The sequence below is a fragment of the Toxorhynchites rutilus genome, chromosome 2 (assembly GCF_029784135.1).
Source record: "Toxorhynchites rutilus septentrionalis strain SRP chromosome 2, ASM2978413v1, whole genome shotgun sequence".
NCBI classification, from domain to species: domain Eukaryota; kingdom Metazoa; phylum Arthropoda; class Insecta; order Diptera; family Culicidae; genus Toxorhynchites; species Toxorhynchites rutilus.
Window position 1 is genome coordinate 306,894,631 of NC_073745.1, and position 26,876 is coordinate 306,921,506.

The 26,876-nt window shown below is 40.8% G+C and overlaps 1 protein-coding gene across 1 annotated transcript in view; it reads left to right on the forward strand.

The window, feature by feature from the left end:
• The first annotated feature begins 8,083 nt into the window (after nt 1-8,083).
• The window catches only part of LOC129765163 (feline leukemia virus subgroup C receptor-related protein 2), a 127,821-nt gene continuing 109,028 nt past the window's right edge, over nt 8,084-26,876 (forward strand). Inside the window, exon 1 of the mRNA XM_055765064.1 lies at nt 8,084-9,124. The gene's annotated coding sequence lies outside the window, so the exon portion shown is untranslated. The remainder of the gene's footprint in view (nt 9,125-26,876) is intronic.

Genomic DNA, 26,876 nt, shown 5'->3' on the forward strand with positions numbered 1-26,876 from the left:
CTCGTTGAAGAGCTTTAACGCCTCTCCTCGTTGGCCGTGGAATTTTGAATGAATGTAATAGTTGTTACGAGCTCTGCAATACAATTTTCTCAACCAATGTTAAAGTTGCTAAAACTTACATTATAGACCCATTAAACGTAAAAATAATAATTGTATTATTTTTTTTTATCCCATTTATTTATTTAAGGCTCATTAGCATTTTAGCTGTAACAGAGCCGAATTTTAATCGTGTTCATGTAACATGGTTATCATATCTATAATTATAGCACATTACACAGTTGCCATTCGCCAGTATTCCTTCTATACCATTACATATGGTACATTCACACAGTAGCCATTTAGGCGTGAGAGTATTCTTTCTGTACTTCCATTATCCAGTTGGACCACCGGACAGCGGAGACAGTTGATTGATCATTGTTGAGTTATTTATAGAACAGCAGCCCGATGTGTCTTGCAGAGGCTCATTCTTTGTGTGGACACCGACTGGACAACATCGTTGCTGGACGGGCTGGACGGCGAGGGATCGAGTGCCTTTTTCAAGGCAAGAGGGCGGAGGTGGTAGCGCTGGAGTAGAATAGAGTAGAGTTTTCAAAGGGCCTTTCTCAAGGCTAGAGACGAATGAACTGCAAAAGTTTAAAGTCTCTATAATACAATACCTTCCTTCCTTCTAGCAGAGCAGAGCAGTTGTATGGATGAATCGATCTTATTTCGATCGTGGATCGATCTCCATCGCTGATGATTGTTGCGTGGACGTAGCTATTCTGTAACAACACAAAGATGGTCAATGAGGGCCCTGAGTTTTGAACTCACGATCGACGCTTACTAAGCGAACGTGCAACCAATGTGGCTACGGAGACCCCAAATAATTGTATTGATATCAACACAATTTTATTTTATTAATTTTCATGACATGAAACGCTGTGACTCTGGAATAACATTATATTGAGCGGTTTTTTAAATCAGTTTCGATGATGTTGTCTGGCATCAGTGTCGAAAAAATAACGATGCTTTTCCGACGTTTTTCATTATACAGTGCGACAGCAGATGAAAATTTAGTATCTTGTGAGTAATCGATTAGATTTTGGTTGATATTACTTGATGGGAAGTGTGCGAAAACAATCATTTTCTACACTCTGTTCCGCCAAAATTATTGAATATCGGGCGAGGGGTGAAGGCGGGAGATGAAAGAAGTGAGCGCCATCATGGCAGCCATTTGTAGTTTCCTTCCACCTTCCCCTTAAGCGCATGAATTATTTTGTCCAGTACAGTAGATAAGATAGCAGATATAATAATCTCAATAATCTATTTTTTTTTTTTATTAATCCGTTTATTTTTACAGGCTCAGTTACATAAGTTTAATGGAGCCAAACTCTTAACTATATTTCAACTAGCATATATCAACATGTTGTTTCCTTAATTCTATGGTTAATTAAATAGGAAACCGATTACTCGCGGTCGACTCGAGTTTAGAAGGGTGACACATTTTCATTAGGAAAAGGATGGGATGTAAGGAGATGTGTGTTTACACTCGCACTCACATTCACATTCACATTCTCATTCACACTGACACTTCACACTCAATTCTTAAAACTATCCTTACATCTAATATGTATTTACAATTTAACTTATTCTAATGTTAGTAGGAAGGGAACCGATAGCTCGCGAAGGACGAAAAGGAGGGGAAAAGGATGTATAAACAATCACACTCGAAGATCGATAGCTTTAAGGAAAACATATATTTGGGACATGTAATCAAGGTCTAACCGAGCCAACACATCTCTCACCGGCACATTGGACTGCTTTCCTCCAGCCCGAAGGGAGTTTTCTAAATTCGATCTGGCGACAAGATACAACTCGCACGACCAAACAACGTGTTCGATATCGTGGTAACCATGGCCACAACCGCAGAGATTGCTGTCGGCAAGATTAAAACGAAAAAGCAGCGCGTCTAACGAACAGTGATTGGACATGAGTCGGGAGAAGGTGCGAATAAAGTCCCGACTCAATTCCAGACTTTTGAACCACGGATTGAGGCTAACCTTAGGGATAATTGAGTGGAGCCACCGGCCCAATTCATCTTCGTTCCATTTGCGTTGCCAGTTAACGATGGTATTTTTACGAACTAAAGAATAAAATTCATTGAAGGCGATTTGACGCTGATAAATTTCGCCTTCAATTGCACCTACCTTTGCTAATGAGTCAGCCCTCTCATTACCCGGAATTGAGCAATGTGAAGGGACCCAGACAAAGGTAATGACATAACAGCGTCTGGATAAAGCACTCAAAATTTCTCGTATTCTCTCAAGGAAGTACGGCGAGTGCTTTTCCGGCCTCACTGAACGGATAGCTTCGACAGAGCTAAGACTATCCGTTACAATGTGATAGTGTTCAATAGGTCGTGAGGCGACGCTGTCCAGCGCCCAGTGTATTGCTGCCAATTCAGCAATATACACTGAGCAAGGATACTGAAGACTGTGTGAGGTGCTAAAAAATTTGTTGAACACTCCAAATCCTGTGGACTCATTCATAGAGGACCCATCAGTAAAGTACATATTATCACAATTGACACGCCCATACTTTGCTTCGAAAATCGTAGGAACGATCCCCGATCGATGATAATCTGGAATTCCATGGATATCCTGCATCATGGACAGATCAAAATGCACAGAGGAATTGATGTAGTCAGGAAAACAAACACGGTTGGGAATATACGAAGAAGGATCAACCTGCATGGAGACGAATTCATGATATGAGCTCATGAATCCAGAATGAAAATTTAGCTCGATCAGCTGCTCAAAATTTCCGATCACCAATGGGTTCATAACCTTACACCGAATGAAGAACCGAAGAGATAATAAATTGAAGCGATCTTTTAGTGGGAGTACGCCTGCCAAAACCTCGAGACTCATGGTATGCGTTGAGGGCATACATCCCAACGCAATACGGAGACAAAGATACTGAATTCGCTCGAGTTTAATGAGGTGTGTTTTGGCAGCTGATTGAAAACAGAAACTGCCATACTCCATCACTGAGAGAATAGTTGTTCGATACAACATTAGAAGATCTTCGGGATGGGCTCCCCACCAGGTGCCGGTAATTGTACGGAGAAAGTTTATTCTTTGTTGGCATTTTTTACTCAGATACCTAATATGGGCCCCCCAAGTACATTTGGAGTCGAACCAGACCCCAAGATACTTGAATGACATAGCATGAGTGATCGGTTTACCCAAAAGTTGAAGCTTTGGTTTTGCTGGTCTATGCTTCCTAGAAAAAACCACCATCTCTGTTTTCTCCGTGGAGAATTCGATCCCTAGCCCAATGGCCCAGGTTGAAAAATTGTTCAAAGTATCTTGTAAGGGTCCTTGCAGTTCGGATTCGTTTGATCCTACGACAGACACCACTCCATCATCTGCAAGTTGTCTTAGGTTGCAATTTTGTGTAAGGCAATTGTCGATGTCGCTTACATAGAAGTTGTACAAAAGGGGGCTTAAACATGAGCCCTGGGGGAGTCCCATGTAGGAGACCCGACTTACTGTCGAATCCCCGTGAGAAAAATTCAAATGTTTCTCACAAAGCAAGTTATATAACATATTATTCAATAGAGGCGGCAGACCCCGAGAGTGTAATTTGTCTGACAGGACCTCTATTGAAACAGAATCAAAGGCCCCCTTTATGTCCAAGAATACTGAAGCCATTTGTTTTTTTTCGGCGTAAGCCAATTGAATTTCTGAAGAAAGCAACGCAAGACAATCATTCGTCCCCTTGCCCCTGCGGAACCCGTATTGTGTATCTGAGAGTAAGCCATTTGTTTCAACCCATCGATCAAGGCGAAACAAGATCATTTTCTCCAACAATTTCCGTATACAAGACAGCATTGCTATTGGGCGGTACGAATTGAAGTCGGACGCGGGTTTTCCGGGTTTTTGAATAGCTATAACTCGTACTTGTCTCCAATCATCTGGAACAATATTATGCTCCAGAAACCGATTGAATAAGTTCAACAAGCGATGTTTCGCCACATCAGGGAGATTTTTCAGCAAGTTGAACTTAATTCTATCCGATCCCGGAGCAGAATTGTTACATGAAAGGAGAGCAAGAGAGAATTCTACCATCGAAAACTCGGAATCAAGATCGCACCTATCTTGTGGTATATCTCGAACAAATTTTTGCACAGGAGCTGAATCAGGACAAACCTTTCGTGCAAAATTAAAGATCCATCGATGTGAATATTCCTCGCTTTCATTGGATGAAGAGCGATTTCTCATGTTTCGAGCCACTTTCCATAATTTTTTCATTGACGTTTCTCGTGACAAACCTCCCACGAAATTTCGCCAATAAGCACGTTTTTTCCCTTTGATCAAATTTTTGAACTGATTCTCAAGGGCTAAATACGTTTGAAAATTTTCAGGAGTACCACGTTTCCGAAAAGCTTTAAATGCATTCGATTTTTCTACATAAAGCTTGGAACATTGGCTATCCCACCATAGATTGGGAGGCCTTCGGAAAATGGTGGAACCTGGATTGGGTTTCGTTTGAGCGCGAACTGCGCTGTCATAGATCAAACGAGAAAGGAAGTTATACTCCTCCAATGGAGGTAAACCATCTCTGGAATTGATGGCTAGAGTAATCGCGTCCGCATATTTTTTCCAGTCAATGTGTCTTGTGAGGTCATATGCCATGTTTATAGATTCAGAAGAATTCGACCCAATGGTGATGGAAATTTTGATTGGCAAGTGATCACTACCGTTGGGGTCCTGGATTACATCCCACTTGCAATCTAACGATAGTGAATTCGAGCAAAGCGAGAGGTCAAGAGCACTTGGGTTAGCAGGAGGTTTAGGTACACGTGTTGTTTCCCCAGTGTTCAAAACGGTCATATTGAAGCTGTTACAAAGGTCATATATCAACAATGAACGATTGTCGTCGTACTGTTCCCCCCAGGCAGTTCCGTGAGAGTTGAAGTCTCCCAAGATCAATCGTGGCTCAGGAAGGAGTGAGCACATGTCAACAAGTTGCTTGCGGCTAACCGCAGCTCTCGGAGGCCAATACAAGCTGACAATACAGAGGTCTTTGCCTCTGATGTTTGCATGACAAGCAACAGCTTCAATCCCTCCAATAGGTGGAAGGTCAATTCGAAAAAATGAGTGGCCCTTATTGATCCCCAATAGCACCCCTCCGTATCTGTCATCACGGTCCAAGCGTACAATATTGAAATCATGGAAAGAGAGATCATCTCGCGAAGAAAGCCAAGTTTCGGACAGAGCAAAAACATCACAATTGAACTTATGAATTAAAAATTTGAATGTATCCAATTTAGGGATAAGACTACGACAATTCCACTGTAAAACAGTGATATCTCCGACCTCTCTATTTGAATTAGACATCAAGAGAGATAATCATTGCAAGGAGAGGCCATGTTTGCATCAATTGTTGCAAAATTGTCTTTAATACTGGAAGCATTGAAATGACAATGGTTCTGATGGAGTCGGAAACGTTAAAACACTTGAAGATTTGATCCAAAAGGTCAGACAACTTTATAAATCCCGATTGGGAAGTTGAGCTGGACGGAAAAATAGGGACAGTTGGGGTTTTTGATGTCCCCTCGAGTGCTGGGTCGTTCGAAGGTGAACTATTCCCACGGAAGCCAGGAGGAACCTGATTTTGCTTGTCCGCTGCACTCGTTTTTTTAGGCAAGCTAACAGGGGATATCACCGGAGGGACTTGTGATTGAATTTTGGGAGTGGTCACATTTTTGCGCCGGGGATTCCCTTGGGAAATAAACGGTGTACCCCCGTGAGCTGTGTCCGCTTCCATTTCGTCAACTGGCAACGTGGAAAAGATATTGTGTGAGGAGATTGGATGTTGTTGTTGTTGGGCCTGTGGAGAAGCGCCCTTTAAAATTTCCGCAAAAGTGCGTTTCGAGCGTTCCTTTAAAGAGCGCTTCTGTTTCTCCCAGCGACTCTTGTAATTTTCACAAGCTGAGAGCTCATGTGGGGTCCCCCCGCAATATGGACACTTATGCTCAGTCGCACTGCAGGATTTGCCCACATGTTGCTCTCCGCAAGTGGCACAGCGCTCCTTGTTGGCGCAGTAGTCTGCTGTGTGACCAACTGACTTGCATTTGTTGCAAGTCATGGGCTTTGGCACGAAGAGACGCAGCGGAAGCCTCAATTTGTCCACCATAACGTAGTCAGGGAGGGCGGAACCAGCAAAAGTTACTCGAAACGAGTCGGACGGCGTGAATTTTGTTTTTCCCTCTTCCTGGGACACTTTTCCTAATTGATGGCAGTCCAAAATTTTAACTTTCGTCAAAGGGAGCTTTTTAAATCTGCCATCTCCCTCTTTTATTAATGCGCTCGTCAGACCCGTTTCTGTGATCACCCCCGAAATTTCTACGTTATGGCAGGGCACATAGACGCGATATTCTAGTACGAACCTATTGTCGACAACAATCTCGTTAGCTTGCTTCCGATCAGCCACGACAACACGCAGTTTGTTCGGTCGAACCTTTCTAATTTCGACCACGGAGGAATAATTTTTTGTCAGATCTTTCATGATCTGAATGACGTTGAGCGATTTCCCGTTGGGTTTTGGCCGGAAGAAAACAACCCATGGGCCAGATCCAGATGCATCTTCTGGATAGACCTTGACACGCGGAGAGGGGACAACTGCGGGGGAGGACGAGGTCGATTGTTGAGCGGGAGCGGGAACAGTTGGGCTGGGAGGCAAGTTCGGGAGATAATCGGAAGCGGGAGCGGGAGATTGAGGGGGCGAAGTGGAAAAGTTTGCCAATTTTCTTGAAGGGGGCTTGTTGAGGTTGATTAACTCTTCCTCTAAAAAGACATCGTCTGAGGGGGGAACGCGTTTAAGCGACTTCCCAGTAGTTAGTGAGGAGGAAACATCAGATTCAATGTCCATATCAAGAGGATCGCACTCTGCCATTATGGCAGATATACAATTATACTTTTTCTTTTTTTTTTTTTAAAATCCTTAACCTAATATATATATAAACTAAAATACTTGAAGCGCACGGTGCGGATGATTTGTAACGGTGCTCCAATCGAACCACGTGATGATCGCTTGGCACAACAGCAATGGTGTATCGCACCACAATACGATGACGAGGAACGGCACACGCTCACAGCGCCCGCAGTGGAGGACTTCTCCCTCCCGCTGGTTGTGATTACTTATCACTTCACTCTCGCAATAAAGAAAACACCGTTAGAGCGACACAATCACTTCAGCGAAACCGATAACGGTATTGTTCCAACACAATAACGGACACGAACAACTTTGCGTCCAGCGGCTTCGGACTGCGCGAGCTGACTGTCAATAATCTAGAAATGGATAAATTTTCGTCTTATAGCACGAATTCGTAAAATTTGAGTAAGAAAAGATCAGATCTTCGTGTTTGGCGCCCGAGACATTATACGAATCAAATACAAATACGAATACGAACGATCTAAACCGAAGAGAAAGTTTTCAAAAGTTACAGCGAGTCCATCCCCATTTCGGAGACTGAGGCATAACTGCGAATCAACATATTCAAATTGGAAATTTAATTTCAGCATTTGAAACGATTCGAAGATAGTACGCCACTACACTCACGCCATTCTAGGAGCTCTAGCGCGATATCATTTTAATTCGCTAAATCCTGCGAGAGGCCAGAGATTGAAAATAGAAATGAAAACTCTCCAACGTTATATCCGTGAATGGAAACCTTCGATGGGTGAGAAAATGCACGGGCCGGGGAAATGGAGCAGCGGAGAGCGGGGTCCGTTTATTTTAAGGAAGCACGTGACTTTATGGAATCCGGGTTGGTGGACGACAACGCTTCCCAAAGCACAGGATAAGTGTCGCGGCAGCCGAGTGTGTTGTTGTTTGTGGCAAAAGAATGTCACCCGAAAGGAGATCCAGGAAGAGAGACTTTTGTGGCGCCTCGGGCTTCGAGCTTGCGACCATGAGGGATGCTGCTTTGTGCGCATGATCCGTACATTCTGAGGCCATTCCAGCCCCATGTGATTGGCATAGTTTACAGTGAGTATACACATTGCGATTTCGTTTGTCAAATAGTGTAAAATTGGCACGACTTGTTTTTGTTGCACAACTAAAGCTGTTATTCATTGCGTACATTTAGGCTGTTCGACGCGATGTGACACTCGTGTAATTCGTGTGGTATCATTCAGGAGTCCTTTAAACATTAACGTCAAAGTTGTGTGATCCGCGCTTTGTTTTTGGTAACCGAAATTAACGCGATTTCCCCCCTTTTCCTGCCTTGGCGCGAAAAAAACAAACAGCCCTCGCGTTTCGTCTCAATCTGGTGAGAGCATCTCTCGGCAGAACTCGGATGATGCCTCGTGCTCGGGCAGCACGAGCTGTTTGATGGCAACCCTTCCGTGATAAGACCGGGATCTAAGCACTCGCTCGTGCAACTCGCTTGGGCCAGGACGTGTTTTGTGTTTTGTACGTGGGTAGCGTTGGTCTCGCGCGGTCGGTTCCCCTGGCGGCAGCAGCAGCATCCTTTGTGCGTCTACACGTAGAGTGACATAATTCCTAACGGCGAGCAGAACGAATCGCTATTAGCGTTTCAACCATCGTTCGAGCTGCACGTAATTTTCGCAACCCCACTTCGCAGTGTCCAATTACAAGCGGGCTTTTTGATTGGCAAATTTAAATGCGGAAGCGCATTATTGTTGTTGTTACCAAGCATTGTTGAGGTGTGTCAATGTTTTTTTGATTCGTCCCATTCCGGAGGGAGAGCGAGAATAGGTGGTGTGGATATTGATGCCGATAGTAAACCTCCGGCGTTGATAACAAAAAAGTTCACGGCTGATTAGCGGATTGAACGAGAATTTCCGCTCGGTTATATGATTAATACGGTTACAATGATGTATTGACGGTTGTCTGTCTCACAGTGCTGTTACTTCGAACACCCGTTAATGAGTGAAGATTATCATCGGTGTTGAGTGCTACATTCGATATCTGGTGAAGAATTTGGCTTCAATGATAAGAGAAGCGGAAAATTTAATGAGTGCTAAGAAAGTGACAGTTGAATATAACTGATTCCGGCAGATACAAACACCAAGCACCTGAGGTGGTCGCGCGTGGGAACTACCAAAATAATGTGAGTTATCAACTTTAAACATGTTCAGTGGTTTGCTGATGATAGAATCAGCTGAGGAAAACCCAATGTGTTGGAAATTTATGCACATGGGATTCACCTGTGTGTTCGACTGTGTATATTATTGTTGTGTCTGCTGTTTATGGGAGTTATTTGTTGGTTTGTTTTGCTTCTCTCCTGGGGAATGCAGGGCTCGATCGGCATGGTCTTCTAATCGCTTCATTTAACAGACAAAGTTTTGGGTTAGTTGACACCATTAATGAAATTGTAGAAACAAATCATGATGATTTTCAAACAATATTACATGATATTGTGTGCCCACATTTCATTGAAATGAAAACGCACCATAAACAATGTTTGAAATTCTACTAAAGTTGATCATTAGATTCAGATGCGTAACTTTTTATTGCAGAATGACTTATTTCTTCAAAAAATTCATTTTAACACATCTGTTCCTACGTAAAGATTATAACCATAGCCTACTGATGTTTTTGCTCGTAATGACACTTGAATGGCTCGCGTTAATATTAATAAAAACTCTTACTAAGAAAACATACAAGCGATGCAAAAATACAGATAGAAAATCTGAAAACTTTCCAATGGTCACTGTCTGCACCAAAGTTAGAGACAGTTTCATGATAATAGAGAAATTTATTCATGCAACCAGCTTGATCTGAGATGTATTCTGCTGTTATCTCGCATTTTAGCGTAAGCGCTAGAAGGAAGAATATTCAGTATTATCAGATCTGTACAAAATGTGTGCAATTGACAGTAAAACGTTGCGAACGTCTCGTTTTTTTTTGCAAAAAGTCACAGGATGATTGTGTTCGAGACACGACCGCATAGTTGATGTAGGATTCCGTTAAGCTATCTGATGATTTTGGAATAACATCTTCATCCATATCTGGGTGACGGGGCGACGAAAGGGTTAATATTGCTCACCATACTTAAAGTATAAAACAAGTAGGTTAAATAAAAAATCGTCAAAGGGTTATTTTAACCGTCATAGATCTTGCGTGGATCTTAGCTACTTGAACAACCAAAATAAATTCGGAGCGGTTCGTAACGTTTCAATATACCTTTGACAACACTTACCGCGTGGCTGACAATTGTAGCATTTTCAAGGGTTTCAATTTTGAAAATGTTTGAATTTCGGTAAACTTTCTGTTTCGTAAGGAACTATAGCTGAGATACGAGTATTTTGACGAAGGATTACGTCTTTCGGGAACATATTGGGGTACAAATTGAAAATAGAAAATCGAGCACATCATGAAAACTGTCCAATTTCAAACGCTTATTGCTCAGTAATTTCATGATGGATTGGTGAAATTTTTGCGTCAATCGATTTCGGCACTCCATAACAATTTTTTATATTGAAGAAAATAATATATTTCATGAACTAACTATCGAACAATTGAACAATCTCAACCCCTATCCTAACGCTGATACCCACTTCTGATTGGTCGGAATTGACGACACATGCGGCGGGTCCCTAACAGAGACATCAAAACCAAGCTTCCTAGGGAAAATCGGCATTGAAAATACTTAAAATTAAGGGGAACTTTTGTTCCTACCGAAATGTGTTCCCTAACAGAAACATCAAAACCTGGGGGAAATCGGCATTGCAAATACATAAAGGTAGGGGGAGATTTTTTTCCACCGAAAAGTGCTCCCTAACAGAGACATCAAAACCAAGCTTCCGGGGAGAAATCGGCATTGCAAATATATGCAAGTCGGGGGCATTTTTATATTACAAGTAAGGTGAGTGATACGATTAATTCTTGCAAATAAAATTTAAATTTGGCACTTTAATGTTGGCTGCTTCGTGAAATTTCATATCAATGACCGATCGTGTATTGTGGAAAATTTGGCACAAGTGTAAGTGTAAAATTGTATATGGAAGCAGTTGTGTTAAAAATGACTTGATATATGAAACGATTTATTTCAATTTTCATTAATGAAAACCAACGTGTTGTCTCGCTCGAGAACGGGTCATTCGATTTAAGCTGTCTGTTTTGTTGTGTTCATTTACCCAAGGAAAGTTTATACGGCGCGAAAAATTGGAAAAGTGAAGAAATATTAGAAAAAGTGATTTCTCATATGCTCTACATATAGTATTAGGTGTTGTTAGTCCAATTAGAATTTTCATCGGGTTGAATCAACACTCAGAAAGTGAAAAATATAAAAGAAAATCATCTTTTCCATTTCAAATATGTTTTCTCTATTTTAAAGTAACATGTTTTTACCGATGAGAAAAATTGATAAATGTGTTCGGTATTGGAAATTGTCTTATACTACATTCGTGAGTTTTTTCTTTATTTCATCCATACATAATACAGGAGGCATCTCGTCTAGAATCACAGAGGTTTTCATCATATCTCGTTCCATCTCGGTATGTTTTATCTGATACGCACCACCCAACGACTGTTAACCATCCTTCTGTCATCATCACTCGGTAAACACTGGTGGGGTGAACAAACAATACCCAACAATAAAACAAAACGGCCCTTTTCAGGACCACCAAATCATTATTAAAGAGTTCAACGATGTAATTCATCAAACATATCAAAATCAACAGATATCCTAACGGAATCCAACGTCAACTATGCGGTCGTGTCTCGGACACAACCCTACTGTGTTTTTTTTATCCCATCTGTTTATTTTATTAGGCACATTTTCATCTCACGATAATTTTGTTGTACTTTACACAGTAGGCATTTTTGGAATTCCTATTTTATCGCTACACATTTTTATCTATTACACAGTAGCAATTTAGGCGAAAGAGTATTCCTATTCTATTGATTCACATGTCACCTTTTTTCGGCCTGAGAATATTCCTATTGTTTACATTTTTCACAGTTGGAACATACACAGCAGAACTGTTGATATGAGGCTTCCATTGTTGTGTTATAAATAGCACCAATTAACGATGCAGCAGACCGTAATGTGAGCGGTAAGGGACTGGGACCGTCCGTAATGTAAATGTCCTTACACAGCTGTTAGATTCGCTCTGTGTTTACATGAATATAATGCACACAGGGCCAAGCTATGGCAAACTCATTTTACGGAATCAAGGGAATAGAACACTCGAAAATCACTGAAAAATGAAACAGCTTGATAAAACTGTAAAAAAATTAAAAAAGCGGGAGATTTTTTTGCTCTTGGCTGTTTAGTTGGCATACTTTAAAGAAAAATGGTAATATCCAGAAAAAAAACTAGAAGGTCGGCACCTCTGTGCGTAGCTTTTATCATTCATCACATACCGTATGGAAAATTATTTCTATATTTCATACGGAAACTGTGGAAATCGCTCCCTGAATCGTCGAGGCGTTGTTATTTTTGATCGACCGGTAGCGAACTCGGATACCTTTTCAAACAGAGCTTCCCCTGTAATGTTGATGCGAAATAATGATATGTGACTGTTTTCTGCTAAGTCAAAAGTGACAGATTTTTTTTAGAAAATCACAGAAATCACTTTCAGCATGACAATTGTACCTTCAGCCAAAGTCAAACAACGGTCACGTTGGAGTATTCGATGAATGAATCACCGCTTGTGAGATAAAACTCTATTAGGGACTTGGACTGCTTTCAAACAGGGAAGTAAGGTACAATAAGCACATCTTGACGACAATCCGAACCTTACGCGCACTGGAAGAATTTTGTCAGGAATGCATAGCGGCAATTCCAGTGAACAAATTCCGACAATCTATCGTCTTAATTTTGTCAAGCCGACGTAGTTTCTTGCAGAGACTGTTCATATATGACATACTGAGGAATAACATCGACGACTGTGTTTGTGGACTCTCTATCAAATGTGTTTTCTAAGTGTAAAAAAGGAGCGCGTGAAGGAGAACAATATCTATCTCGGTCTGGGCCGTGTATGTGGCAAAGTATGCGGAAAGCTTTTTTGGTTTTTGTTTCGCTCGCTCCTTCTTCTTCTTCTTCAATGGCTCTAACGTTCCTAGAGGAACTTCGCCGTCTCAACGTAGTATTACTTGCGTCATTTTTATTAGTACTTAGTTGAGATTTCTATGCCAAATAACACGCCTTGAATGCATTCTGAGTGGTAAGCTCTAGAATACGCGTGATCACAGTGCAAGTCGGAGGAAATTTCTTTGACGAAAAATTCCCCCGACCAGAACGGGAATCGAACCCGAACACCCGGCATGTTAGTTATGACGCTAACCACTCGGCCACGGGAGCACACACTTTGCTCGCTCCTATTAATCTTATATTGCTGTATCTGTGAGTCCTGACATTTTCTGTTATGTTATGTCTCATTTAATGTCATAAATCGGGATGACAAAATATGAGCTAAAAATCAATGTTGGGTGTAGATGGTACGGTATAGTTATATCCAGTAGTTAGTAATTATTTGCATTTACTGTAACAACCTGTCTCGAAAAAATCTTCACCGCTTCTACACGGGGGGCAATAAATAGATCCATAAATATCTGCCATATCAGTGTCACTAATTTTATTGCTACAGACCACTTATCTCTAAAAACGTCTTTTACACACAGTTCACATTAAAACAACCAGCATCCGCATTCAAACACGCGCACGCATTGATACGCCACCGATATAGGCCGAGCATGACAAACAAAAATCGAATCATCCGATCATTTGGAATAATTATTAACATCTTACGCTTTAGTTTGATCATAATTGGCTCCAAAAAATCGAAAATGAGGAAAGCTGCGCTCAAGTATGATGCTTGTATATTTTCGCCTATATATTTTTTAATATAAAAATATTCCAAACTTTTTGAACAGCTCAAAGACCACTAGAGACATTGCAAGCCACGTTCCCCACATTCCATTCATTGACGCACCGTAACACAGCCTGTGTCGGGGTTCCCTACTTACTCACGTTCTGTTTTGCTCGCGTCATTCGTCGTGCGCTTCACTCACCTTCCTAACGTCGTCTACTAATGATGAAGGGGCAAAAATGTGCGCTTCAAGTGGCTAAGTTTGTACCCGATGGAGTGCTAAATCAAGTGATTGTTGTTATTGAGCTGCCAGCTGCCGGCTTTGGACGCAACAGCAAGCTAGTTCCAATGCGAAACGGTTGTTTGCATTCGCTGGATTGAAGGCTGTTAATAGTTTTTCCAGTTGCTTATTTGGGACGAATTTAAAAACTCGTCTTACCTGAGGGTTGCGGTGAATGTATGGAGAATCTCTCGTTCGTAATTAGAAGTGCCATTGCAATTAGTCACGACTCAGTGTGAACTGTGGAGAAGCGTTTTTAGAATTCTTGAGTGAAAGGTGCTCCGGTATGTAAATTTGCCGATTGTCGTCACTGATTCGGAAGGCCTCATTTGAGCCGTGATTACCTGTAATTATATGAAACAATTTGCATTTCAGCAATTTGTGTTTCAAGCACTTCATTTTGAACGCGTTGGATGAGTTGCGAGACACATTTATTAGTGCTAATGGATTAATTGAACTACAATTTATGTGAGATTTTGATCAACGTATATTTGACTACCAAGGATCCGTTCATCTCCCTGGAACGGATCCTTGGTTGGTTATGATCAACGTTAGTGAAAGTTCACACTTCTCAGTACTGCTACATTGTGCTTGAGTATTAAGAGGGTTGTTTTACTATGCATCACTTCATTATTACTCTTATCACGTTCTCAGTATTTTACTACACATTTATTATTCAAATTCAAATGTCTACGTTTGCGAGGCTTTTAGAAGTTTGCATTCATTTATGGATCGTCATTCATGAAGTGACATGAGGTTCTGATTTTTATTTCACGTTGACACAGTATTGGACAAAACATTTGCAACTTGTATTAACACTTTGAGTCCCGACCAAGCTAGGGCACCAACAATAAACTTTCCGCCTGACCATGCAAACTGGTAGTAAACTCCTCTACAAATCTTTTTTTTTATCTTTGTTACTGTCGTTCCCAGTGCGGATGTTTTTCAAACGAAAAACCCACTATTGGTCCGATGAGACCGGCGCGAATCAAACGGGAAATTCAGAGTCTGCCATCAGGGACCGTCACGGCGCTCAAGGGGTCAATAAACTTCTAAAGGGTGTGTCACATCAAATTGCATCATGGAAAAAACGCTGTAGAAATTTAATTTTAGGAATTATATCTTCAGCTTTCGCTTATAATCAGATAAGAGTTTATAGATAACGTTGGCCATGCTTCACTGTCAATTTTTCGTAAATTTGGAAAAATGTCGTCGAACGAAAAAGAGCGTCGTGAATTAATCCTGTGCACTCATTTCTCGAATTCGGAGTTGTCACATCGGGACATCGGTAAGATGCTGGGAATCGTCCAATCCACGGTCAGCAGAGTACTAAAACGATACTTCAAGAACCTAACCATCGACCGGAAGGTGAAGAACGGCACAACGGAACGGATGCTCCGTCAGTGAAAAAGATCACAAGCGCGTAGTTAAGCAGTTTAGACGTGATCCGAGAAGTTCGGTCCGGGATGTCGCCAATAAGCTGAATTTGTCAAGTTCATTCGTCCAGCGGATCAAGCAGCGGGAGGGCCTGTGTACATACAAGGTTCAGAAGGCTCCTAACCGCGACGAAAGGCAAAACATGGTGGGGAAGACGCGAGCCCGGAAGCTGTACACCGAAATGCTGACGAAGCCGCATTGCCTGCTAATGGACGACGAAACCTACGTCAAAGCGGACTTTCGTCGCCCGCTCCCGCTATTGTTCTTCTCCGCAGAGGACAAATTCAGCGTTCCGGAGGAGATTCGCAAGCAGAAACTATCCAAGTTTGCCAAAAAGTACATGGTGTGGCAAGCGATCTGCTCTTGTGGAAAGCGGAGCGCCCCCTTCGTGATGACCGGCACGGTAAATGGGCAGGTTTACCTTAAGGAGTGCCTACAGAAGCGCTTACTACCACTATTGAAGCAGCACGAGGGCCCGACCATCTTCTGGCCGGATCTCGCTTCGTGCCACTATTCAAAGGACGTGTTGGAGTGGTACGAAGCCAACGGGGTCACCTTCGTGCCAAAGGAAATGAACCCGCCCAACGCGCCGGAGCTTCGCCCAATAGAGAAATATTGGGCGATTATGAAGCAGGCCCTCCGGAAGAACCCAAAAGTTGTCAAACCGGAGGCGGACTTCAAGAGAAAATGGATTTCTGTTCAAAAAAAACTACAATCTGACGTTGTACAGAACCTTATGGACGGGGTAAAGAGGAAGGTGCGAGCATACGGGCTTGGGCTCGAAGTATGAATAAAAAGAAATTGCCAAAAGTTGTTTAATAGTTTTTATTTTACTGTCTAAAATTTTCAAAAGGATCGGTCTACTGAGTGAATTTCTACAGCGTTTTTTTCGTGATGCAATTTGATGTGACACACCCTTTATTATTCATAATTCAAACAAAAACATGTACTGCAGTCGATGGTTCAGGAGTCTAGGATCGTACTAAAGAATAACGTTTGATACGTTCCAATTTATTAAATTATAACTCAGGATGTAAATTTCTATTCTTTTCATTGTAAACGAATGAAAATAAAAATCAAAATCAATCAGTGCTAAATCATCATGACAACTGGAATATAATCTACAGTGATTGACAAAATCTGCCCACTATTTTTTTTTCATTCATTTTTTTCATTTTTTCATTCCATTTTTCTGGTTAAAATAAAAAGTAAACACGGAATCATTGCTAAAATATTATTATTATTATGTTCTTTGTATGTTTCATTCATGTTGCGCTAAGAAAAATAAAAAAAATAGAACAAAATAATTTGTATCCCAAAAACAGTGACAAAAAGTGGGTGTGGCCGCAAGGTTGACGTGAGACTACCGTTGACTTGGTAAGCATTTGTTTGTATTGAATTCGCATCAAAGTCCGTGTTAGGGAAACACATTTCTGTGGAAATCAAAATGCTCCCCGACTTGCATAAGACAGATAATTGAGTTTAATAAATTTCCCATGGAAGGTATTAGGTATTAGCTTACTCGCAAAAAAAAATCTATTATTTGCGAGTATTAGCTTACTCGCAAAAAAAATCTACGCCCTTGCGAGCGGCCTTCCGGCAATCAACCGGAACATTCGCCATGGTGGACGGAAACATGCGTGTAGGCATGCCTTTGATTTCTTTCTTCGTTTTATTTATCAATTCCTCCTCAGTTTTCACGACAAAATCGTTGGAGTAAATCTTACACTTCAGATTTGCCCAGAAAGTCTCGATGGGACGCAGCTGGGGGATGTTGGGCAGGTTCACCGACTTGGGTACCACATCGATATTCAGCCGCTCCATCTCCTCTAACGATCGCTTCGAGTAGTGGGCTGCCGCCAGATCCGACCAGAACACCCTTATGGTATTTCTTGATGAGCGACGCAACTTCCGGCAGGCACTCGCAGATCTGTTTATTGATAGATCTTCTAAACGTACCTTTACTATTTACTTTTACTATAAGTTTCCTAGTACTTCTACCAAAACTTATCAAATTATTTTCAAACTGAATTCTCGTTCAAGATTTTTCAATCTCTTTTAAATAACATGTTTCTCCGCAACATGTTCGATACTGAAAATACACTCGACAAAAAAATCAGAGGAACAGAGTGTGAAGTCGGAATTTTTAAGTAATTTTTGACATGCTGTATTTTCGTGAAAAATCAACGCATGTCGATGGGATGTATTTAATTTAATTAATCATTTTAAAGCGAAAGGTTTTTGGATATTTTACGTAAATATTTTTATCTTGATGTGTGTAGGTGTAGTGGGCAACAATATCGGAAAGAAATGGATAATAGATTTTGCTCTATTTTTTCAAAGATATTCTGGACTAACACAGTTTTTTGCTAACCAACTCAACAGCAAATCCTATCAATCTTATCGACCAGCTTTTATTTGGTTCTTAGAACGTTCCTTCTCATGCACAGATATTTCAATTTGAATGAAAAAATACCCCATCGTGTTTGATGATGAATTATTCAATAACCTATTATAGCACCGCAAATCGAAAGGCTATTTTGAAAACTCCAATAAGTTCTGCACAATAATAATTTGTTACTTTGTCGGAAAAAAATTATTCAAATTTTTTGCCTCGATTTAAAAAAAGTGGCAAAAACTGGATTTTTATAGTACTTTACTAAATTCACTGTAATTCTGCACATATCGCAGTATGTTCAAATGTTTGCAGGCAAATTTTTAGCCTAGTGTATTCTCTAAACATCTGTGAATGCTTCATATTGATACGTTCAGCCGTTTTTTCTAGCCAATTTTTTCGAAGTTTGGAGTAAATTAGAGGAGCATTTATTCGCAAATCGTCGTGTAGGATTTTGTACTTCTGTTCGATTTGCGATTAAATTACAGTGAATTTAGTAAAGTACTATTAAAATCCCGTTTTTGGCCCTTTTTTGAAAACGATGCAAAAAATTTGAATAATTAGTTAGCGCTCAACTTCCGAGTCGATCAGTCGATGTTCTTTAGACGAGAAGATTTTGGAAGTCGATCACGGACTATTTTATACGGTTTTTTGTCGTTTCCTCGAGACGTCGCATTTTGCGATGCCGCGCCGCGTCGACTATTCGCAGTTCCCGAAGCTGCTTTCCCATGATCCATAATTTCGTGGGAAAAGAACTAGGCCTCACGCGAGAAAATGTTCTCCAGCTTCAGCCAAGCAGACGGTTTGGATGTACATTCGTGAAAGTCAACAACCTCCAACTAGCCGAGAAGATAGTGGAGCAACACGACAACAAGCACGAGTTCGTATTCGACGGAAAGTCATACAAGCTAAGAATTACGATGTAGGACGGTGCGGTAGAAGTCAAATTGCTTGAGCTACCAGAAAGTATCACCAATAAACAAGTTGCTAATTTTCTTGCCGAGTACGGTGATGTTATTAGTGTTCGTGACCTACTATGGGATGACCGTTTCAGCGTCTTTGGTGGTATTAAAACCGGAGTTCGTGTTGCTCGAATGGTAGTCATGAAGAACATACCATCCCTCGTGACGATCCAGGGCGAAGAAACTGCAGTGGGTTATAAGGGACAGCGGCAGACCTGTCTACACTGCCATGAATTTGCACACATTGGTGTTCCATGTGTGCAAAACAAAAAACTGTTGGTACAGAAGCTCGCAGCAGACCTGTCGTATGCAAGCGTGACGAAGAGTAAACCATCTCAACCACAACAGACTAAACCATCCAACCAACGTAAACTGTCATCAGTTTCCTCAACACGGATAACGAAGGACCCGCGTGTAGACGGATCAAGCGATATATCGGATCAAAAATTAAATCTCCTTCGAGTAAGTGAGACACAAGATACATGTTCACAACCACAACAGAATAACACGATGCCACCCCCCGCTGCCCCTGCGACAACGATCAATTCCACAACACACGCTGTAGTACAACTCTCGCCAATCACGATCTCGAACGCCATCACATCGCATCGCAGACCCGATGGCAACGAAACGGATGGCTCGCAAACATCTCAATCCTCGAACACTCAACGCCTGCGTAGACAACCGCCGGGCAAGAAAATGCGTCACTCCGTAGTGCAAATATCAGTATCAGCGATCACGAACACGTCAGAATCTCCGACGAAGAAATATTATAAGAATGGAGAACGTCAGCTGTAATATTGCAACGATAAACATCAACACCATCACCAACCAAACCAAGTTAAACGCCCTTCGCACATTTGTTCGCTCAATGGAGTTGGATATTGTGTTTCTACAGGAGGTTGAAAACGAACAGCTCGTCTTGCCCGGCTATAACGTTGTCTGCAATGTCGACCATGCGAGGAGAGGAACGGCAATTGCTTTGAAAGATCACATCAAATTCTCACACGTAGAGAAGAGCCTGGACGGCAGACTACTCGCACTCCGTGTGCACAACACCACATTTTGTAATGTGTATGCTCCATCTGGTTCTGTTCTTCGGGCAGAAAGAGAACGCTTTTTCAACAACACCATCGCTTATTATCATCGTCACCATACCGACCATACTATCTTAGGTGGCGATTTCAACTGTGTTATCCGACGAGTCCAGCTCTCAAAACAACCGTTCAACAGCTACATCTGCATGATGTGTGGCAGCAGCTTCGTCCACGAGAGATGGAGTACACATATATCACACACAACTCGTCGTCCAGGCTCGATCGGCTCTACGTAAGCGATGGTCTCCGAGAACAGCTGAGATCAACAGCTGTTCATGTATGCTGTTTCTCGGATCACAAAGCAGTCACTGCGAGAATTTGCCTTCCTCTCCTTGACAAAGCGCATGGTCGTGGCTTTTGGTCCCTCCGTCCCCATCTCCTGACTACAGAGAATATAAACGAGTTCCAAATTCGGTGGCAGTATTGGACTCGCCAACGGTGGAATTATCCATCATGGATGGAATGGTGGCTGTCGTGCGCTAAGCCTAAAATAAAGTCATTTTTCCGATGGAAGTCCAAAATAGCTTTCGACAACTTTCATCGGGAACAACAACGTCTGTATCACCTACTACGGCAAGCGTACGATAGCTATCAAAACTAGAGATGTGCCATCCGCTCATGAGCTGTTCCGAAGAATCGACTCTTTGAAGTGAGTTGACGCGGAACAGCTCGCAACAAAAATCAAACAGCTCTTCAGCTCACTTTGATGATGATGAAGGAGAGAAAAGAGCTGTAGAATTGAAGAGAGTGTGTGAGCTGTAAGATTCAAATGAACTGACCGTCTCTCGCTCTTCGTGTTAAGACATCAGTTTAGTTTCATTTGTCCCTCGTCTTTTCAACTGTTATATTCGCGTTGAGCTTTGTTTACCAGTTTAGGGGGCGCAAAAATAATAATTGGCTCTCAGGCAGAATGAACACGTTTTTAAAATTTAAATTATTAATGAAAATTAACTTCTGTGTATCAAATGAGTATTCTATTTCAATGAAAAACACTTTGTTTGCAGGCGGTGCAAAAATCTCATAAGATTTTTTTTTTTTGAAGAAAACTTTCTATTGTAATGTAAAGCCTCAGTAAAAATGTCGGAAATGTTGTACTCGCCGAGTCTGTTGTAAATAATAGTCTGGAATACGTGTTTCAAGTAATTAATAATATGGTGTGAAAAATTTCATTTGAATTTTAACATTTTCAAACTGGCTTCGTGGCTATCGAGTTTGGGACCCAAATTGAAAGTCGGCACTGACAACTGAGCTGAAGAGCTGTTCATAAAGAACAGCTCATTTAGATGAGCTGATATGATCAGAGCTGTTCATCATGATGAGCTGATTTGCACACCTCTAATCAAAACAACCATGCCATGCTCACCACTATCAATCGGTTAAAAGCAGAAATGCTAGCACACCAACGATGTTTTTCCGAAATGTTCGTGAGAATAAACGAAGCCTTCGTTGCTGGTGAGCCGTTATCGACCTACCAGTTGGGCGAGCGTGTGCGTCGAAAAACCGTCATCGAGCGTTTGCGAAATGAGAGAGGCGAAATTATCGGAGATTCTACTTCGATACAGAATCACATGGTCGAATATTTCACGAATCTTTACGCACCAGGGCATGTAGAAGAGGGAGAAAGAGGCTCTTTCCAATGTGACAGAATCATCCCCGAGCAGGATGCCGTAAACGAAGCCTGTATGAATGACATTACCACTGCTGAGATATTTTCAGCCATCCGCACAAGCGCATCCAAGAAATCACCTGGGCCAGACGGGCTGCCGAATTCAATTCAGCGTTTGTGAACTTGCTTTCGAGGTGCACCCGTGGCCGAGTGGTTAGCGTCGCACATTATCATGCCGGGTGTTCGGGTTCGATTCCCGTTCTGGCCGGGGGATTTTTTCGTCAAAGAAATTTCCTTCGACTTGCACTGTGATCACGCGTATTCTAGAGCTTGCCCCTCGGAATACATTCAAGGCGTGTTATTTGGCTTAGAAAATCTCAACTAAGTATTAATAAATGACGCTAGTTAATAATGCATACGTTGAGACGGCAAAAGTTTCACAGGGAACGTTAACGCCATTCAAGAAGAAGAAGAAGAAGAACTTGCTTTCGCGTATAGCAGCAACCTCTTCCTCCCGCTTGCTCATCAACGGACATCTCTCCGCTTCGTTTCCAATCCAACGATCTGTTCGTCAAGGGGATCCGCTCTCGATGCATCTTTTCGTGCTCTACCTTCATCCTCTTCTGAGGCGATGAGAACAAGTGTGTGGAGCAGATCTAGTTATCGCTTACGCAGATGACATCAGTGCCATTGTATCCAGTGTCGATAAGCTCGATGCAATGCGAAACTTATTCCGGCGTTTTGAAAGAGTGGCAGGGGCACGCCTGAATGAAAACAAAACTATCGCAATCAACGTCGGCTGCGTAAACGATCCGATAAATGTTCCGTGGCTTCGCACAGAAAACACCGTTAAAATTCTTGGAGTGTTTTTCGAGAATTCGATACGGTGCATGATGAAGACGAATTGGGACCTACTTGTGACCAGTTTCTCGCGCTTAGTATGGCTGCATTCATTACGCAGCTTATTTTTTTTATTTAAATCGTTTATTTTTACAGGCTCAGTTACATAGGTTTAAAGGAGCCGAACTCCTTACTGTATTACAATTACGCAGCTTATCGTTACACCAAAAGGTAACGCTGCTAAACATTTTTATTTCGTCAAGAATGTGGTACATGGCAGCAAATTTGCACCCAATGGCAGTTCACGTGGCGAAACTGACGGCCACTATGCGAAGATATTTTTTCCGTGGTACATGTGCAACCATTCCAATGGAGCAACTAGCGCGTCGACGAGAGGATGGTGGCCTCAACCTGCAATTGCCAGCATTGAAATGTAAGGCGTTGCTTATCAACCGTCACTTACATGAAATAGTTTCCCTTCCCTATTATAATTCCTTCCTCTCCCAAACAAACGTCCCCCCTTCAGATCTTCCCTGCCTAAAGCTCATCCTGACCCACTTCCCAACTTTCCCCTTCCAAATTAGACAGCAGCCTACCGCCAGTCTCATCCATCGATTCTTCGCCGAACGAACAGCAAAACCAAAAGTTGAAACAGCGAATCCTACAATTAACTGGCCCCGGGTGTGGAAGAATATCACTGCTCGGGACTTATTACCTTCACAACGCAGCATTCTATATATCTGGACAAACGAAAAATTTTCACACCGACGACTGATGTTTGCTATGAGAAGAACGGACAATGAAATGTGTTTACACTGTTCTGCGAGTATTGAGACAATAGAACACAAATTTTTCGGCTGCTCGAGAGTACGAGACGCTTACAATGTGCTACAGCAAAAGCTGCAAGTGGTAACTGGCAGACAACGAATTCTTCAATTCGACAATCTCCTTCGGCCCTCACTGGAGGGGATAGCACCGAATGAAAGAACTCTAATAATGAAATTGTTATTGATATATATCACCTTCATTGATAGCAGCAATGATAGGATTGATATAGATGAATTAAAATTTAATTTTTAAGTCGAGATTTAAAACAATTATGTAAATAATTTTTAATGAACAAACAAACGACAAATAAACTTATTAAAAAAAAATTATTGTTTTTCGACAAAGTAACAAATTAACCTTATGTAGAATTTATTGGAATTTTCAAAACTGCCTTTCGATTTGCGGTGTGATAATAGGTTATTGAATAATTTATTATCAAAGACGAAGGGGTAATTTTTCATTCAAATTGAAATATCTGTGCATGGGAAGGTCCTACAGGAACGTTCTACAAATCAAATAAAAGTTGGGTAATGACGTTAATTGATCTTGCTGTTGAGTTGATTAGCAAAAAATTGTGTTAGGCCAGAAAATTTTCGAAAAAATTGAGAAAAATCGATTTTTCATTTCTTCCCAATATTGTTGCCCATTGCACCTACACACACCAAGATAAAAATATGTATGCCAAATATTCTAATACCTAAAAGTTGTAGCTTCAAAATGATGTACATACCATCGATATGCGTTGATGTTTTCACGAAGTTACAGCATGTCAAAAATCACTTAAAATTTCCGACTTCCCACTGTGTCCCTCTAATTTTTTTTGTCGAGTGTATAACGAAATGAAGGCATCTCAAAAAAAAAAAAAAATTTCAAAAATATTGTGCTCTCTAGTCCAAAGCCGTGAAAACAATAAAAATGACTTCAATCAAATCCATTTTTTGTGCGAGATCAATATTTTTTATGAACTGCTAGCTCATTGGCTATATAAATTTCATGTCATTTTCACTAAAATAAAATCCACAAGCTAGAATGATCCGATAGCATCTTTTTCGTATTATATGTACTAGATTTAACTGTTATAGAATTATAGTCCAGATAGCCCTGATAGTTGCTGCTTATCATCCAAGCAACTCCTTTCCAATTAAAGTCAATTGAATAACTCCTATTTCTACAAACATAAATGTTTACATTTATACAAATGGCGATTCGTGAGGTTATAAAAATAATTATAACCTTACGAGCATTTTCCGCTATACCTTTTTGTTCTATGTCTGTAGTAAATCGTATACAAGTTTGCGTGTAATACACTGCGTTTCACAACTATAGAACCACTCATTTTTTCTGAGTTTCCAGAGATATGTAAGAAGTCGGTTGTATTGTAGTATATAGTGTAGTATATAACAACTATCTTCATTTAAAAGACTGGTCACTTGAACTTTATTGTTGTGTTCAGGCGCAAAACATTCTAAAAACAAAAATTTCAGTGTTTCATAACTATAGAACCAGATGGAAAAACTCTTACTCCTTTACAAATTTAACGTCAATTTCACATGAATTACAATCAGTTTCTGATTCGAAGGTCATTCTTAGTTCTCAATAAGTTCAAAAAACCCATTCGGGGTGGTTTTGACCAAGTTGCACCAGGTTGTAGTATGTATCTCGTTCTACGCAGAGGATACTGCTCGTTTAAGCTCTTCAAATCACTCATACTGCTTGTAGTCTCCATCTACTATTCGTACGATCACTCCTCATAAGTTCTTAATAGGGTTTTGATCTCGTAAACAAGCTGACCAGTCCAGAATTTGAAGCCCGTATTCAATAAATCATGCCTTGACTTTCCGGATGTTATGAATTGATGCCCAATTGTCCAATTATCACATTTGATGTAAATGTTTTTGATGCAAAAATAGCAGTAAATGATTCTGAAGTACTTCTTTGTACTTCTGACTGTTCATTAGTGTTGATGGTATGCTATCTAAACCAGGCCTTTTTGAGAATATTATCCCCAAATCATAAAAATCTCATCTTCAGAACTGCGGGTCCAAAAACTAATGTGGAAGCTAATGTCATGGGTTTCAGTATTTCAGGAGAACTTCTCTGATAAAAAGAAGTTCAACTTCAATAGAATTTCTTCATACTGGAAGGACTTACGGAACGTGTTATGTAATTTTTCATCTCGTAACTTTGCAAGCGACATTTTGATGGTTTGAGGAAAATATTTTCAAAACGGGCTGGTTCATATAGCTTTTCATCAACACCAATGTACACTTAGAAGTGCAATGAAGTACTTCAAATCATTTACTTCTGTTTTTGCACCGAAAACACCGTGATAATTTGGTAATTGGGCATCAATTCATAACATCCGGAAAGTCAAGACATGGTTTATTGAATACGGGCTCCAGATTCTGTCAGCTTGTTTACCAGATCAAACCCCTATAAATAACTTATGAGGAGTGATGGTACGAATAGTAGATGGAGATTACAAGCAGTATGAGTGATTTGAAGAGCTTAAAGGAGCAGTATCCTCTGCGTAGAACGAGATACATACTATAACATGGTGCAACTTGGTCAAAACCACCCCGAATGGGTTATTTGAACTGATTGAGAACTAAGGATAACCTACGAATCAGAATCTTTTGGTAATTCATGTGAAATTGACGTTAATTTTGTAAAGGAGTGAGGGTTTTTCCATCTGGTTCTATAGTTATGAAACACTGGATTTTTTGTTTTTTGAATGTTTCGCGCCTGAACACAATAATAAAGTTCAAATGGCCAGTCTTTTAAATGTTGTTATATCCTACATTATAAACTTCAATTCAACCGACTTCTGACATATCTCTGGAAACTCAGAAAAAATGAGTGGTTCGAAACGCAGTGTACGACTATCGCCATACAATATACGATTTATTACAGATATAGAAAAAAACGAATAATTACTATTATAACCTCAAGAATCGCCATTTTAATTTGTAAGAATATTTATGTTTGTAGAAATAGGAGCTATTCCATTGACTTTTAGTGGGAGAGCGGTATAAATGTTTGAAATGCACCACTCATGATGGAAAGCGAAATTTGCACCGATGTGATTCGAACTCCGGGTGTTTTGGATTATCAAGCACCAGTTATCTCGCACTATCTCGCGCCATATGGTGTCCTAAGGAATACGAAGTCATCCAAATCAAACAAACCAAGTACTTGGCTTCGTTTATTCGAATTAATAACCGAGGAAATTAATAAGACAGATCTCATCCCTAAAACAATTTGTTCTCTCAATTCATTCAGAATGTAGTTTTACATAATTAGATACTATTTGTGAACCAACTTGGCAGCCTCGTAAAGCCAAATAAACCCGATTAGAAGTATTAGGCTGTCAAAAAAGTCCTGCGGTATTTCCGCGAGGTGTCGTTGTAAGCGCGTAGTTCTAGTTGTATTCATTGTACCGAGTCATAGTATAGCTTGTTGGAAAGGTATTTTTGCGCGCTATAATATAGTCCTTGACAGTGTTTTGTTTGGTTAAGTCGTTCGTGAGTTATAGTGTCGCAAATATGGAGCAAAATAAAGAGAAAATCCGACATATTTTACAGTACTTCTATGACTAT